Source organism: Salmo trutta, chromosome 31 (assembly GCF_901001165.1).
Source record: "Salmo trutta chromosome 31, fSalTru1.1, whole genome shotgun sequence".
NCBI classification, from domain to species: Eukaryota; Metazoa; Chordata; class Actinopteri; order Salmoniformes; family Salmonidae; genus Salmo; species Salmo trutta.
Window position 1 is genome coordinate 5,060,632 of NC_042987.1, and position 18,457 is coordinate 5,079,088.

The following is an 18,457-nucleotide window of genomic DNA, read 5'->3' on the forward strand; positions in this document are numbered from 1 at the left end:
AGGTTGTGAGTGAGTGAGTGAGGGGGTGGATCTTTGCAGAGAATGAAATCCAAGGCGCTTGTTGTCCCAAGTGAATCATTTGAAGAGCTTGCAGAGACACAGAGCGACCGGGATGCCGCGCAACATCGCGCCTACTATTCATCCGCGAGGTTAAGTGAGTATAATTGTTGGGGGGAATATACTTTTACCGGTTGACACCACTTTCATTTGTGGTCTACTTTTGATCAACATTGTCTGCGTTCCGTCAGGGATGTGACATGCCACTGTGAGAGCGGCCAGGGTATTCTAGGCGATCCCACCTGTCTGATCAATGATTCATACTCAGTAAAGTGCTCTAGCCAATCGGTCAGTGATGTGAGAAACTTGTTTCCTTCCTTTGGGAATTGCGCGCGTCCCCGATTATGGTCGAAATTGAATGTGTTAACACTTAATTAATTCCTACACAGTGCACAATAATTCTGATTTAGAGGTCAGGCCAGTGCAATTCGAAGTTCTGAACATGTGTCGTAGGCTACTTAACAATGAAAACCAGGAAGATGAATTATAATTGATGAATGAACAGATGCCCCCGGTCAGCTCTGAAGCACACCAGTAGTAATGGTCTGAAAGACAGCAGGGGAGAGAGGTGCAGATCAAGATGTTAATATCTGAGTCATGACCTCATCATCCTGTCCAGGCTTGATGCAGCCTGTCTGTTCTAGATGTAGATGTTGATGCTGAAGAGATGGTGCTATGTTTATTAGACTGCCTTGAAGAGGGAGTGAAGGGACTGGTTCTCCCTTTTAGAACATAATGGACAAATTATGCATATTTATAGTCATCAACTGGAGAGAATTGATTCCCAGCTATTCTCAGAGTAATGTTGAGTGTGTGTGTGTGTGTGTGTGTGTGTGTGTGTGTGTGTGTGTGTGTGTGTGTGTGTGTGAGGGAGGGAGGGAGCGAGCAAGCGAGGGATGCACAGCAGGTCCCACGGTGCATATCGATGAATGGATTCCTCTTACTATGCAGCAGAGGTTCCCAGCTTGTCAAGTGTGTGTGTGTGTGTGTGCGCACTTCACCTCATTACACTCATTGTGTTGATTTAAGCAGGAGAGTCACCCAGAGAGCTGTGCTCCTGTTTCTCTCATTATGAAGTGATGCCCAGAATCACATTTACACTGACAATCACACCAGGAGAAAGTTGGATGAGGCGTTGTCACCTATACACTCTGTTTCCAGTCCTTCCTGTAGAGTTTTCACTAAGACTTTATTTGAAGCAGCTACTTTTGAAGGGTTATGATATGAATGTGAATAATGCCATATAGATGTAGCATTATTAGGGACATAATAAGGCTTTGATATTGTGAATATCATCTATATTATCTATATTATCACAGAGAATGGGTCCCTCATCCCTTATTACTCTATTTTACTGTTGCATAATGCTCTGTTACTGCATTAGTGATATGAATATCAAATCAAATTGTATTGGTCACATACACGTGGTTAGCAGATGTTAATGGGAGCGTAGCGAAATGCTTGTGCTTTTAGTTTCGACCGTGCAGTAATATCTAACAAGTAATCTACCCTAACAATTTCACAACTACCTTATACACACAAGTATAAAGGAATGAATAAGAATATGTACATAAAAATATATGAATGAGTGATGGTATAGAACGGCATAGGCAAGATGCAGTAGATGGTATAGAGTACAGTATATACATATAAGATGAATAATGTAGAGTATGAAAACATTATATAAAGTAGCATTGTTTAAAGTGACTAGTGATACATTTATTACATCCAATTTTTCATTATTAAAGTGGCTAGAGATGAGTCAGTGTGTTGGCAGCAGCCACTCAATGTTAGTGATGGCTGTTTAACAGTCTGATGGCCTTGAGATAGAAATATGGCAATTGACAAATGCAACAGAACACGACATCAAGTAAAGTATTTTTATGTACAGGCGGGCCACAATTCAGTTGTACTATGAAGCTAACAGAGCTATACTCAGCAAAATTACCAATACCAACCGAAACAAATGCAGTCTTCTTTCCAGACAGGAGGTTGTTTGATACCTTAGTGACATTGGTGGCTTGACTTGGATTACACTATTGGGGAGGGGGGGTGAGGGGGGGGGTCAAATAATTAGTTACCTAGTCTGATGCATGAGGAGTCACAGAGACACTTAGACTTTATTTCAAAGTCCTAATTTGGTCTTAAATCCTGCATACAACACAGGTTTTATCCCCAGGCTATTATCTCCAACCACGTAATGACACGCACACGTGCACTGACACACACACACACACACACACACACACACACACACACACACACACACACACACACACACACACACACACACACACACACACACACACACACACACACACACACACACACACACACACACACACACACACACACACACTAAAATGTACTGGTCTACTGCATACTTACACTGTAGCATTTCGAAGAACTGACAAAACTCTCTTGGTTCCATAGCATGTCTCTCCAGAGCCCTTCTCCAGGTTATTTTAAAGATTAAGCCTTTCTCTCCTGCAGGCAATGGCTGAACTCCTCCAGGCAGAACAAGAGTCCCCTCTACGGGGTGACAGAACAGTCAGCCAGCCCCCACTGGGCCTGGGGACAATTTCTACTTAAACCATCAGAGACCTCAGAACATCTCTCTGTCTCTCTTTTTTTAGATTGGATTGGCACCCTGGCAAATTAAAGTGTGTGTGTGACAGGGCTCCAGACGAACATTTTCCCCCTTTTTCAGTTGGTGGCACCAGCCCATGATTTGTTCGCACATTTGTAATAATTTTATATAGTCATTCACAGTGCGTTATTAGGAGGTGTAACTGAGATGGTATTCAATAAATCAGTTGTTTCATCTAACATGTCCAGGCAGGAATGGATGATTCAAGATTTTGATGGGCAACCTAATCCAGTGATCGTCATAAACTTTGGCCAGACATTAGGCTATTGTTTTTATATTTTACTGTTCAAATAGGGCTCCAGAATTTTCAGAATTTGCTTTTGTTCAACAGAGATGAATTTGTCAATTTATTTGGGAAAGATTCACCACCTGAGTAAGTGGAAACTCTAAACACAGCCACATCGCTAACTCAAAACATAATACCCACTGCTGGTAGCCGTGTACAATATTAGTCTAATAGTACATTCAATGTCCTATAAAAACTTTGTAGTTGTGGCCTAGGCTACTACCCATTGAAGCCTGCACTCACAATAGCTGATGCAAATTTTGCATGCTTCATATCTCAAAGCCAAGAGTAGTTTTTTCCAAAGCATCCTTTTCCCCGCAATTGGATTTTGAAATATTACAGCCTAAAATCAAATGTAAAAATAATGATCCCGGAGGGGAAGAGTGAGTGGCTCGCTCATCACAGCAGTAGGGCCCAGCGAAACAGGCACAGGGACAGAGGGCAGAAACTTTAATAATGCGAATCATGAGGATAATGCACGTTACTGTTTCACAAAATCATGGTTTTAGTATGCATATTAGCAAAAATAAAAAACTATTGTTCGGAGTGAGGTGAGCATGTAGAGTGTGTTGCTCACACGATGTGACCAATTAAAAATGTAACTCACAGATTCAAGGCAAAGGGTCGCAAAATGCGACTAAAAGTGACTCGTTTCAGGAATCTAGGTATATGTTATGTGTCACTACTTCACAGGAGAGGCATTTGTAAACATGTATTTTTTATCAAAATGCGTTTTTTGGCAGAAATGCCTTCTGGAACATGTGAACTTTCATGTGCCTTAATAACAAACTTGTAAATACAAATACAATTGTTAAATTACGAGTCTAGTTGGTTTAGCCATGGAAAAAGTCAGGAATCTTCCCGCCAGCCATGATTGGCTGAGATAATAGATGGGCTGGACATGCCGAGAGATGAGTTTGGATTGGTCTGCCATATAGCACCTTCTGTCTATAACATGAGCTGGTCAGTATGTGTAGGTAGTTCAGATTGGTCTGCCATGTAGCACCTTCTGTCTATAACATGAGATGGTCAGTATGTGTAGGTAGTTCAGATTGGTGTGCCATGTAGCACCTTCTGTCTATAACATGAGCTGGTCAGTATGTGTAGGTAGTTCAGATTGGTCTGCCATGTAGCACCTTCTGTCTATAACATGAGATGGTCAGTATGTGTAGGTAATCCTTTCTAATGCGGCTTTTTTGAAAGATGCTCTCAACTTTCTGGAGGACCGAGTTTTGAAATCAATGGAATGTCCAGTGGAAGCAGAGTATGATATCTAAGGAGATGGAGAAAATTCTGCCGCTTGATTGCAAATATGTGGAGGGAGTCAAAAAAGAGAACACACAGAAGGCTGCTTTATCAAATATCTGTCTCCGGATTACATCTTCAAATTAAGGGCAACTATGGCATCCGTAACAGAGAGGGGAAGGGTTCATCCACGTGTTCAGGTAAGAGAGTCTAGCTAGCTACATTTTCAGGAATTATACGTTTATAATTTTGTCAGAAACTGTTTTCATTGTAAGTTAACGCGTACTTTTAGCTAGCTTGCTAATGTTAACTGGCTGTCTCACTAGCTAGCTAACGTTAAGTGTATGATCTGTGTAGTAATATTATTTGTATCTCAGAGCCAATTGCATTGCTAGTTATAGCCTAATGTTAGCTAGCTAGCTAACATTGAACCTAGTTGATAGTTAGCTAGCGAACATTGAACCTGGTTGGTTAGTTTCAGCTACCAGCAAATTCATGCAGGGTAGTAATTTAGGAGTTGGGATTATGTTTAGTGCTTGCTAGCTAGCTACATGTCTAAACAAAAGACTCCACTATGCAAGTAACCATTTCACTGTACCATTTTTATTTAACTCGGCAAGTCAGTTCAGAACATATTTTTATTTACAATGACTGCATAGGAACAGTGAGTTGCCTTGTTCAGGGGCAGAAGGACAGGTTTTTACCTTGTCAGCTCGGGGATTTGATCTAGCAACCTTGCGGTTACAGGCCCAATGCTCTAACCACTAGGCTACCTGCCGCCCCATATAGACCTTCTGTATCCTGTGCATGTGACAAATAAACTTTGATTTTATTTAATGTAGTGTGTGAAGAACAACATGACCTGCACAAAAGTCAAATTAGGATATTACGTGACAGTGTCCAAGTTCAAAAATTCTCCAGTAGAATGCCCTGTTTTATTTCGTCACACTCACAACTGTACGCTATTTTCTGCTTGCCATTAACTTGTAAATAATGATCTTGTTGTGAGTTTATTGTCCTGTAATAATGAATACAAATTTGCTAAAGTTAAGACGTTGTCAGCTATATGATGTGGCCATTATTTATACTGGCTAGCCTGCTAACTTAATGTAAGCTAGCTAGCTAGCTAGCTAACAAGCTATAAAAAAACGAACCAAACAGTGTTTATTGGTGTTAAAATACACCAGTTATGTTATTTTGGATCTCCTGATGTCATGCAGCCTGTCGTTTTTTGTGTTTATACTTTTTCATAACGACAACAAGATTGATGCCAGACGACAATAGAATGTTCATGATGTCATTGCAACAACTGTCTACAGACATAGTATAAACCAGCCTTTGGTTTTGACATTTTTTGGTTGTTTAGTACACTACCGTATTCACTCTGTTTAGCACATGGCCTCACATGTGAATCCTTAAAGAGATGGGTGGCGCTAAGGCTTAAGAGGGTGTGAATAATGCAGTATGGGTGTAGACAAAGAAGAGCTCTCCAGTTGGTGTACCAAAACATTCAAGGGCCATTTTCTCAAAGTGGGGTTTACAAGTTTATCAACTTTCAAAGCAGAATTACTTTCTCATTGTTCCTCAACTGCAGTGTATGATAAACCATTTTCTAGCTCTGAGTCTCTACTTTTATCCAATGTAAAAAACACAATTTCACATTTTGCTACATAAGACCGAATGGAGCCGGTCGGTCACAAATGATTGGAGTCTGGAGCCCTGGACTGTGGTGCGTGTGTATGTGTGTGTGTGTGTGTGTGTCTGTCTATTTGCACATGCTTGTGTGTGTGTGTGTGTGTGTGTCTGTGCGTCTGTGTGTCTGTGTGCTTGTGCGTGGATGAAGGGTCGGTGGGTGTAGATTGGCCAGTTACCCAGACAAATTAGTCCTGGCCTGGGCAGAGAGGCCAGGACCTCAGCCTGCCACCTGTCATTAGTACCACAGATCCATGACTGGGAGGTTCAGGGCACCAAAACCCACTGACTGTATAAATCCTCTTAAATGATTTATTCTGTGCATAGGGCAAGACAAGGTTCACAGGCCGAGAGGAGTAGAAGAGGAGAGGAAGAGAGGAGAGAGGGAAGAGGATGTATTAAGGCAGAAGCGATGATAGGGGAGATGACAGGATGAGATAAGAGGGGAGGAGAAGAAGGATGGAGAGTAGGGGAGATGACAGTTTGACTTATCCCCTGGGGCTATATACCATAGCAAAAGTAAGATTAAGGGATTGAAAATAAACTTCTAACTCCTGGGGACACATCTCGAAAGAAGCCTTGCAACTGATACATAGTTTGACGATGTAACATCTCCCTTCTACTGTATCCCCATCTATGTAACAGCACAGTGGGTGACACAGAGTGCGATTCACATGAATTGTCACCTATAACTTAGCGATAGGTCACTTGCACACGCTGTCTTTTCATGCATTTATCATCATTATCACATGCTCTGGAGAAGATAGGAGCATGGTGCACTTAGGGGTGTTCCTCTGCTGCTAATCATATGATATGATAGCGTATGCATTAGACTAGAAGAACTAGGAGAACTAATCCATAACACTGCATTGATTCATGTCCAACATGGGAGACTCAGATCCTGATACTGGCATGGTAATGTCAGCCTCTTTATGATAGTGTAGTTGAGTAAAACAGGAGAGGAACCCACAACTCATTAAGCACGTCTTTTAGACAGACACGGAAATGTGATGGTTTTCTATTCGACACGATAGACCTCCTAGTTGTGTCCATTCTTTCATAACATTTCTATAAGCGACGCACGCTGTGAATATTAGCCAAAAATGCGAAACAGACTAGCATCCATGCTTGTGTACGTCGTGCCTCATTGAACATTATCATAGACTACCATTCATTCTGAGAGTGACTCACATTTCAGCAAGCAAGTCATTTTACTGTTAAAATGTAGAGTATTTAGTTGTTTATTACACTGCTAATTATCATGAAGGGTAAAAGGTTGAATTATTAGGTGTTAGTAAATTGCGTCGAAGGAAATATCCCTTTAATGGCCTATTTTGTGACACCCATAATCTGGATTTAATCAATGTTTTAATCTGTTGAGATTGGGTTAATTTGGTAATAGGTTCAGAGATCCAGAGAGTGACATATTTACAGGTCTGGTGTCAGTCCCATGGCAGTCATAGGATTAGAAAAGCATTAATTTTGTGATTCAATGCTGTATGGAAACAATCTGACTTTGTTTGTGCATGTATATGGGGAGGCAGGTAGCCTAGTGGTTAGAGTGTTGGGCCAGTAACAGAAAGGTTGCTAGATCGAATCCCTGAGCTGACAAGGTACAAATCTTTCGTTCTACCCCTGAACAAGGCAGTTAACCCACTGTTCCTGGGCTATCATTGTAAATACAAATTTGTTCTTAACTGACTTGCCTGGTTAAATAAATATGGTTATGGATGTTTTAAATTGTATCATAATGTGTAAATACGAGGCCACACACTTGTGGGATCAACGTTGTTTCCACGTTGATCCCCCCCCCACACATACACACACACACACAGACAGAGCGAGATGACAGTGAGTTATTCAGAGTGTGTGGGCGTTTATTTATTTATGAAATTGTTACTGTTCTCCCGTCTTTCCTATTTGCTGGATATCATAAGGTTTGGGACAAAACAATCATTGAAAGAAATTAGTGAGGGGTATGGGTTGTTACGGAGGGATATTTCCCTGTAGAATGGACCATTCTCCTCAGTAAATTTCATAAAAATAAAAATGGTAAAACATTCAAAAAGTGATACTTTTTAGATAAAACTATACTAAATATAATCATGTCAACAAGTAACTGATTAAAACACACTATTTTGCATTGAAGGTCTACAGTAGCCTCAACTGCACCCTGTAGGGTAGCACCATGGTGTAGCCAGAGGACAGCTAGCTCCTGTCCTTCTCTGGGTACATTGACTTCAATACAAAACCTAGGAGTTACCTTTTTTGATAAAACTATACTAAATACTGTATATTCCCATTTCACCAAATAACTGATTAAAACACACTGTTTTGGAATGACAGTCTAAAGCAGACTCAACAGCACCCTCTAGGGTAGCACCATGGTGTAGCCAGAGGACAGCTAGCTTCCGTCCTCCTGCATGCTCTTCAACCGATCGCTGCCCGCACCTGCCCGCCCGCCTAGCATCACTACTCAGACGGTTCTGACTTAGAATATTTATTTATGGAAAAAAAATAAAAAATCCACCTTTATTTAACCAGGTAAGCTAGTTGAGAACAAGTTCTCATTTACAACTGCGACCTGGCCAAGATAAAGCATAGCAGTGCGACAGAAACAACAACACAGAGTTACATGGACTAAACAAGCGTACAGTCAACACAATGTTACGTACAACTACGTTGTAAACTTTCATTCATAGGCTAGGTTGTAGCAACCTCATGATGGGTATAGGGATAATTAGAGTATCATGTAGTAGTCTAAACCTATCGCTGTTACATTGAACTGGGTGAATGGAATATGAATGACAGTCATCCAATATGCTGTAATAGAAATAAGGTCATGCTCATGAAGGACCTAACCAAAATAGAGAATAAAACCCTCTCTATGGCCAGGGCATGACAGTACCCCCCCCACCCAAAACCTGAACCTATAGGGGAGGGTCTGGGTGGCCTTTTCTCCGTGGTGGTGGCTCCGGTGAGGGACGCAGACCCCGCTCCACCTCTGGCATGGCCCACTTTGGTGGCGCCTCTGGAGCGGGGACCCTCGCCGCCGACCCCGGACTGGGCACCGACTTTGGTGGCTCCGGACTGGGCACCGACTCTGGCGGCTCCGGACTGGAGGGCGACTCTGGCGGCTCCGGACTGGAGGGCGACTCTGGCGGCTCCGGACTGGAGGGCGACTCTGGCGGCTCCGGACTGGAGGGCGACTCTGGCGGCTCCGGACTGGAGGGCGACTCTGGCGGCTCCGGACTGGAAGCCGTCTCTGTGGGCTCTGGACTGGAGGCCGTCTCTGTGGGCTCCGGACTGTAGGCCGTCTCTGTCGGCTCCGGACTGTAGGCCGTCTCTCGTGGCTCCAGACTGGGCACCGACTGGTGGTTCCGGACTGGAGGGCGACTCTGGCGGCTCCGGACTGGAGGGCGACTCTGGCGGCTCCGGACTGGAGGCCGTCTCTGTCGGCTCCGGACTGTAGGCCGTCTCTGTCGGCTCCGGACTGTAGGCCGTCTCTGTCGGCTCCGGACTGTAGGCTGTCTCTGTCGGCTCCGGACTGTAGGCCTTCTCTGTCGGCTCTGGACTGTAAACTGTCGCCGGAAGCTCTGGATGGGGAACTGTCGCCGGAAGCTCTGGATGGGGAATGCGCACTGGAGGCCTGATGCGTGGGGCTGGCTTTGGAGGCGCCAGACTAGTAACACGCACCACAGGGCTAGTGCGAGGAGCAGGAACAGGACGTACTGGCCTGGGTTGGCGCACTGGAGGCCTGATGCGTGGGACTGGCTTTGGAGGCGCCAGACTAGGAACACGCACCACAGGGCTAGTGCGAGGAGCAGGAACAGGACTCACCAGGCTGGGGAGACCTACTGGAGGCCTGGTCCGTGGAGGAGGCACAGGATACACCGGGCTGTGGGGGAGCACTGGAGATCTGGTGCGTAGGCTTGACACCACTCTTCCAGGCTCAATGCCCACTTTCGCCCGGCACGGGCGGAGCGCAGGCACAGGACGAACTGAGCCCTCCCAACGCCCCGGAGACACAGTACGCAGAGCCGGCGCAGGATACCCTGGGCTGAAACGTCGCACCGGAGACCAGACGCACTGAGCTGGCACAATCCGCCCTGGCTGGATGCCCACTCTCGCGTGGCACTTGCGGGGGGCTGGCATATAGCGCTCCGGGCTATGAGTGCGTACTGGAGACACTGTGCGCTTCACCGCATAACACGGTGCCTGACCAGTACCACGCTGCTTCTGGTAAGCACGGGTAGTTGGCTCAGGTCTATCGCCTGACTCCGCCAATCTCCCCGTGTGCCCCCCCCAAAAAATGTTTTTGGGGGCTGCTTACTCCATGTGTAACTCTGTGTTGTTATATGTGCCTCTCGGGCTTCCTTGCCAGCCGTATTCTCGCATAACGTTCGCTCCCCTCTCCTGCTGCTTCCGTTCTCCTGGCTGCCTCCACCTGTTCCCATGGGAGGCGATCCCTTCCAGCCAGGATCTCCTCCCATGTGTCTAGAATCGGCTTCCTATTTCACAACAAAGCCTCCTTCACTCATGCTACCAAACATACCCTCGTAAAACTGACCATCCTACCGATCCTCGACTTCGGCGATGTCATCTACAAAATAGCCTCCAAAATAGCCTCCAGACTACATCCAGCAAACTGGATGTAGTCTATCACAGTGTCATCCGTTTTGTCACCAAAGCCCCATATACTACCCACCACTGCGACCTGTATGCTCTCATTGGCTGGCCCTCGCTTCATACTCGTCGCCAAACCCACTGGCTCCAGGTCATCTACAAGTCTTTGCTAGATAAAGCCCCGCCTTATCTCAGCTCACTGGTCACCATAGCAGCACCCACCCGTAGCACGCGCTCCAGCAGGTATATCTCACTGGTCACCTCGAAAGCCAATTCCTCCTTTGGCCAACCTTTCCTTCCAGTTCTCTGCTGCCAAAGACTGGAACGAACTGCAAAAATCACTGAAGCTGGAGACTCATATCTCCCTCACTAGCTTTAAGCACCAGCTGTCAGAGCAGCTCACAGATCACTGCACCTGTACATAGCCCATCTGTAAATAGCCCATCCAACTACCTCATCCTGTCAGAAGGTGGGTGTAGCTGGTGCATGAAGTCAGGCGCAGGAGAGCAGAATGAGTGAGCAACGTACTTTACTCAAAATAAAGGCACAAGGTAACAATACACTTGACCAACAATAAACGGCAATCAATTACGCACAGGTGAAAACAGCACCCGTCGAAAACCAGCCATAACGTACCGAATGAACATAGAAACAATCACGCACAAATACATGGGGGAAACAGAGGGTTAAATACATGAACATGTAATTGGGGAATGAAACCAGGCGTGTAGAAAACAAAGACAAAACAAATGGAAAATGAAAGGTAGATCGGCGATGGCTAGAAGACCGGTGACGTCGACCGCCGAACGCCGCCAGAACAAGGAGAGGGACCGACTTCGGCGGAAGTCGTGACACATCCCAATACTATATTTATTTATTTATCTTGCTCCTTATCAACCCCAGTATCTCTACTTGCACATTCATCTTCAGCACATCTATTCACTCCAGTGTTTAATTGGTATATTGTAATTACCAACATGGCCTATTCATTGCCTTACCTCCCTTATCCTACCTCATTTGCACACACTGTATATAGACTTTTTCTACTGTATTATTGACTCTATGTTTGTTTTACTCCATGTGTAAGTCTGTGTTGTTATATGTGTTGAACTGCTTTGCTTTATCTTGGTCAGGTCGCAGTTGTAAATGAGAACTTGTTCTCAACTAGTCTACCTGGTTAAATAAAGGTCAAATGAAAATAAAATGAAATAAAATAAAATAAAAATTGCCCCCTGTTACAATTGCCCCCAGTCTCCCCAGTTAAAGAATGGAAACACAGAGAGCGGGACTCAGACTGAATATAAAGACAAGGAGAGAGGGAAAGAAAGAGAAAGACAGACAGGGAGAGAGTGGTATACTCTGAGGACTAGTAGGAGTCAGATGTAGTGTTGGTTGGTTGTATAAGTGAATCCTTTATAGTTTAGTTATACTTCTTAATAAGGTCTGTTTCACTAGAGGATTGGTTGTATAAGTGAACCCATTGTTGTTGCGTACGTATTCTGCTCCCTGAGTCAATACATGTTAGAAACTCCTTTGGCAGTGATTACAGCTGTGATTACAGCATTGGGTAAGTCTCTACGAGCTTTACACACCTGGATTGTTATTATTTTCAGAATTATTCTCTGTCAAGATGTTGGGGATCATGGACAGTAATGAACAGCAATTTTCACGTCTTGCCATAGATTTTCAAGCAGATTTAAGTCAAAAGTTTAACTTGTCCACTCAGGAACATTCACTGTCTTCTTGGTAAGCAACTCCAGTGTAGATTGGGCCTTGTGTTGTAGGTTATTGTCCTGCTGAAAGGTGAATTTCTCTCCCAGTGTCTGGTGTAATGCAGACTGAAGCAGGTTTTCCTCTAGGATTTTGCCTGTGCTTAGCTCCATCCCGTTTCTTTTTATCTGGGAAAAATTGCCCAATATTTGCCGATATCAAGCATGCCCATACCATGATGCTGCCACCACCATGCTTTAAAATAAGGAGGCAGTTACTCAGTGATGTGTTGTGATGGATTTGCCCCAAACATAAGGCTTTGCATTTAGGCCAGAAAAGTGTATTCCTTTGATGTATTATTTTTTCAGCATTACTTTAGTGCCTTGTTGCATACAAGATGCATGTTTTGGAATATTTGTATTCTGTATATTTGTGTTCTTCTTTTCGCTCTACCATTTAGGTCATTATTGTGGAATGACTACAATGTTGTTGATCCATCCTCAGTTTTCTCCCATCACAGCCATCTAATGCTGTAACTGTTTTAAAATCACCAATGGCCTCATGGTAACATCCCTGAGCAGTTTCAAAGTAGAGTGTACATAATCCACAGTATAATTATTAACTTGAACATGCTTAAAGAGATATTCAATGTCTGATTTGATATTGTTACCCATCTACCAATCAATGCCCTTCTTTATGAGGCTTTCGAAAGGCTCCCTGATCCTTGTTGTTGAATCTGTGGTTGAAATTCAATACTTGATTGAGGGACCTTACATATGTCGTATGTATGGGGAACAGAGGAAGGGTTCGTTATTTAATAGTCATGCTAACCCCTAGTATTTCACACAGAGTCAGAATCTAACATATTATGTAATTTGTTAAAGGCAAATTTTATTCCTGAACTAATTTAGGCTTCCATAACCAAAGGGGCTGTAAAGTTATGCAATGACTATATTTTAGTTATCACATTTGTTTTAATAAAAAAATGAATTAATAATCTTCCACTTTGACGTTATAGTATTTTGAGTAAATTGTTAACAAAAAAATTACAATTTAATCAGTTTGAACCCCACTTTGTAACACAATAAAATGTGAACAAATCCAAGCGGTAGGAATACTTTTGCAATGCACTGTATACTTATGTTGTACTTGATCACTTGCAGAGTTTCATAAAAAGTATAAATGATTCAACTTTAAAACAACTCCAAGTGTATTTTCAACAAAAATCCAAAATTACAAAACATTTTTTTGGGGAAATTGAAGTACAGTTTTAGTATGTCTTTAAGTTTAATGATAGTGAACATATAATATACTTAAAGACTGCAAATCAAAGAATTTAAAGTACACATTGTGTATTGAAGGTTGATGAGAGTATATTTATAGTATACTTAAGATATACTAGAAAAGTACATCTCGTATTTGAAGTACTGTATATTATGTATTTGTATATTTAAGTATACTTTAGCATGCTTAGGATTTTTGTGCTGGATGATAACCTTTCAGTTTCTAATATTTAAAGTCGAAGTAACGCCAACACATTCTGAATCCGGGAGATGTGGGAGACCAGGTTTATTTTGCTTCATAGCTTCTTTTCAATTTCGATTTCGCTTTATCTCATTCCACTTTGTGTTTGTGCTTGCGTGTGTGTGTGTGTGTGTGTGTGTGTGTGTGTGTGTGTGTGTGTGTGTGATGCCGGTTTTTTTTTATTTTACTGATGTGTGTGCTCCTTGTAGCGAGTACCTGTCTATCTGGCTCTTAATCAATTCAAAAGCGGCAACTCTGAGAAACAGCTATTTCTGGAGCCAGGGTGTGAAATGCAGAGTAAAACGGTGACATAACCAGAGTTGTGATTTAGCAGCATGGAAACACGACAGGAAATCATATTCAGTTGGACTCTTCTAGAGTTTATCCTCTGGAAATTTGCGTCCAATGCGGACTAGTGTTATTACCAGCAGTCATCAGGGCTGTAAAAAAACTCTAGAGTTGATGTCTGTGCCCCACAGAAATCTAATTAACATAATAAAAAAATCCCCTTAAAAATCTATCTGTTTAAGCTAGAGATATGTTTTTTTTGCGTGGACTGCGTCTCAATCCACCGCATCCACCAATGGCGGCATTCCGCATCTGTGGTTAAAGGTGCCGAGCTTCAGCGGTGTTTGTCAGACCATGAGACGTCCCGAAAGTCGGTCTTCTCACGAAAATGTCTGCAGCATTCAAACGGGCTTGCAAACTAATATGACCACTACGGAAAGAAGAGACTCTCACAAACACGATGGTGTTCTCCGTTTTGCTTTAGGACCCCCACAAGTGTCACAGGACTCGTTTGAAGTCGGTACCGCCAACTTCTGTCTGTAGCGTTCGGACAGTTTGGTCTACACACTAGTATGACCCCTCTGTGGAAAAGTGAGACTCTCATGAACACGTACATGTTATTTTTCTCTATGGCCACAAGAGACCTTCCTAATATTGATTTTCACCCCTCCATTTTGCCCTTAGAACAGCCTTAATTCGTCGGGGCATGGACTCTACAAGGTGTTGAAAGCTTTCCACAGGGATGCTGGCCTATGTTGACTCCAATGCTTCCCACAGTTGTGTCAAGTTGGCTGGATGTCCTTTGGGTGGTGGACCATTCTTGATACACACGTGAAACTGTTGAGCATGAAAAACGCAGCAGTGTTAGAGTTCTTGACACACTTAAACCGGTATGCCTGGCACCTACTACCATACCCCGTTCAAAGGCACTTAAATCTTTTGTCTTGCCCATTCACCCTCTGAATGGCACACATACACAATCCATGTCTCAATTGTCTCAAGGCTTAAAAATCCTTCTTTAACCTGTCTCCTTCCCTTCATCTACACTAATTGAAGTAGATTTAACAAGTGACATCAATAAGGGATCATAGCTTTCACCTGGATTCACCTGGTCAGTCTACAGTATGTCATGGAAATACATTTGTATTTTTTGACTATGTTTTTCAATGTATGAATCTGTTATTCAATGCTTTTCCATGGGCTAATAGAAGAAAGTCCAAATTCAATGTTTCAGCAAATAATTTGTTCTAAATATTGTTTAGAATCCTAAAGGAGTGGTTCAAAATCAAATAGCTAAATGATCCTTGGTACGACTATCTCAAAACAATTCCATACGTTGGCTTAGACTCTTAAGGATTAAGGACTGTGTAGTGATCCTGGATGTAGTCAGATGTACTGTGTATTTCTCACTCTCAGTATGAAAGTGAATCATTCTTGCAGTGGGTTCCATAAGCGCCAGCGGTCAGCCCTTACAGCTGACTACTAACCCTCATATGGCCGACTACTTTTTTTACTTAAAGAGCGACTGCCTATAAAAAGCAAAGAATCCCTTTGAAAGCGGCCAATGTGGCATCGATATGAGTCAGAAACAGTTATTCTAATGTCAAAATTGACTACAACTTGTAAATAGGATCATTTTGATCATAAAGTCAGTCTCATCTATAATGGGGTTTGGAACATCCGTGTGTCACAACGGGTAAATAAAGGTTGGCTTTTCATTTGACGATGTACATTTGCCCACTAACATAGGGTGAACAGCTGTGGTAATTGCTTTCTATACAATGGCATAGCCATAGACAGTGAGACAGATCTGGAGGCAGCAGCCCAACTTTGTTTATATAAGACAACAAGTCGCACATTTCTTTACTTGAGAAATTCTGCACCAAACACCTTAATTAGAAGTAAAATTGCGCAGCTAAAAAATTATTTCACCAAAAGAATGTTACATTTACTGTAGTTACATATTTCTGGAGTTATCTTAGAATTATTCTGGGGATTTTAAGGAAGTGAAATTGGCTTCCGCATCTACAGTGTCTCATAGGGGACAAACATCATTAACCAAACATGGAATCGGTCAGGAAACACACCTCCAAGACTGAAATCTAGTTTTTCTAATGAGCAACAGAAAAACACACGTGCCAATCGGTGTGTTCAGTGGCTCTGTAAACAAATTGGGGTGCATCAGATTTTTTGTTGGCTACTTTTTATATTATGCTGGCTACTTACATTTCTGAGCTAAAACACGACTCATGTGCATTCACTGTCTGTCTCTGGTGTCTCTGATCACATAATAAGTAATTGAATCCATAAATAAATTGGATCCTTGGAGAAAAAGGTTGACATAGATTGATAGCATTAACTGTTGTTTCCTCAACACATTTGAAATGGGTAGTATCAACAGAGTTTATTGTCCTTTCCTCCATGGTGTGGTGATGTTGTGTTGGGTCAAATATAAATTCCTTATATTAAGCAAACCAAACGACACCATTTTCTTTGTTTTTCTTTATTTTTCCTTATGGATAGCCAGGGGCACACTCCAACACCCAGGCATAATTTACAAACAAAGCATGTGTGTTTACTAGTGAGTCCACCAGATCAGAGGCAGTAGGGCTGACCAAGGAAGTTCTCTTGATAAATGTGTGAATTGGTCCATTTTCCTGTCCTGCTAAGCAATCAAGATGTAACGAGTACTTTTGGGTGTCAGGGAAAATGTATGGAGTAAAAAGTACATTATTTTATTTAGGAACATAGTGAAGTAAATGTAAGTAAAAGTTTTCAAAAATATAAATAGTAAAGTACAGAAACCTTAAAAAACTACTTAAGTAGTACATTAAAGGATTTTTACTTAAGTACTTTACACCACTGATAGTATGTAGGGATGGGCTGGGACTATTTTGGTCTCTTTTGGAACAATTCATGCAGTTATTTATTTATGCATTCACCTCCAAATGAAAGAAAAACTGGGTCCCAGGCGGTGTTCTCATAGCAAAGAGAGACGGAAAACACAAGCACAACTCTTCCTCTTTCTCCCTCCCGTCCTCTCGCCACTCTCTCTCTCATTTACTGCCATCTTCCGATGCCTTGCCTGTCTACTTTCTGTCTCTCTCGTCCTTTCACTTATCTCCTGTCGTTTTCTCTTTTCCCCATCACTCTTAATTATTCCCTATTACTCTACTGTCGCTCCCCCAACTCTCTCTCCCTGTCTCTTTCTTTTACTGGCATCTTCCGATGTCTTGCTCGTCTACTTTCTGTCTCCTCCTTTCACTTATCGTTCTCTCTTTCATCACTCTTAATTATTCCCTATTGCTCCACTCTCTCTCGCCCGCTGTCCTTTCCCCCTCTCTTCCCCTCTCTGATGTGCTAGTTCCTGTGTAATCCGAGGCTGTGTATGTGTGTGTGTGTGTGTGTGTGTATTTAATGAAAGTACATGCTGTGTGCTCTCCATACATCCGTCTGATCGATAGAGCCAGAGGGTAGGAATCTCTGATAACCCAATTAACACTGTCCAACACAATGTCAGGCCAAATCACACTACCCTGCAATGATCAATCTGGCCTACAGTGAAAACAAATACTTTAGTTTGCCCTAACCTTCACCAACATAGACAACAGTTCATTTGCATGCATTTGTGGTTTACATCATGTATGGGATTTGCCATCCTTGTGGCATGATCTCGTCAAGCTCCTCAATGTCAGGGGCTATGTCAATAGTCTATGACCAGGCATAACAAGGCCTAACAGCTTATTACCCCTGTCTAATAAATGTGTAGGTGTAAAGCACATTGCCCTGAGCGCTTGTGTGTGTTTTTGTGTGTGTGTGTGTGTGTGTGTTTGTGCATGAGTCAGTATATATACTCCTATGAGAAACACCCACAAGGCATTCTCGACTCCATCTGTATTGCTGTTTTTACTTACTGTGGAGGAGAGAAAGAGAGAGAGAGAGAGAGAGAGCAGCTCTGTGTGCAGAATAGAATAAGGTTGGATAATAATGGCATCCTCCCCTGAACGTTAAGACTGTTGATGAGTTGGTCTAGCTTTGCCCTTCCTGCACCAGGGCAGAGCGTATGCGCTCTCTGGTGTACGTGCTAGACGTAGGCCTGAAACCACAGTGACACCTGCTCCAGAGACTCTCACACACATCTGAGATGTTGGGTTGCTTATCAGGGCATCAGAGATTGCCTGCACCCTGCAGCTGCAGTGGGAGTGACTCACCCAAAACACAGGGTTGGAGGTCTGCTACAGAACCACTCCAGTCCCATCACACACAACCACTTAGAGGGAGCAGGGCTTACATAAACACATACACATGAACACTCACTAATATGAACACAAATATCTTTCATTTATACTGTAAATTACTGACCCATAGAGTGGATGCCA

The 18,457-nt window shown here is 42.9% G+C and overlaps 1 protein-coding gene across 1 annotated transcript in view; it reads left to right on the top strand.

The window, feature by feature from the left end:
* Positions 1–18,457, top strand: part of LOC115169160 (uncharacterized) — a 91,227-nt gene that overhangs the window by 369 nt on the left and 72,401 nt on the right. The window contains exon 1 of the mRNA XM_029724659.1: positions 1–154. This exon is cut by the window's left edge and continues 369 nt beyond it. The gene's annotated coding sequence lies outside the window, so the exon portion shown is untranslated. The remainder of the gene's footprint in view (positions 155–18,457) is intronic.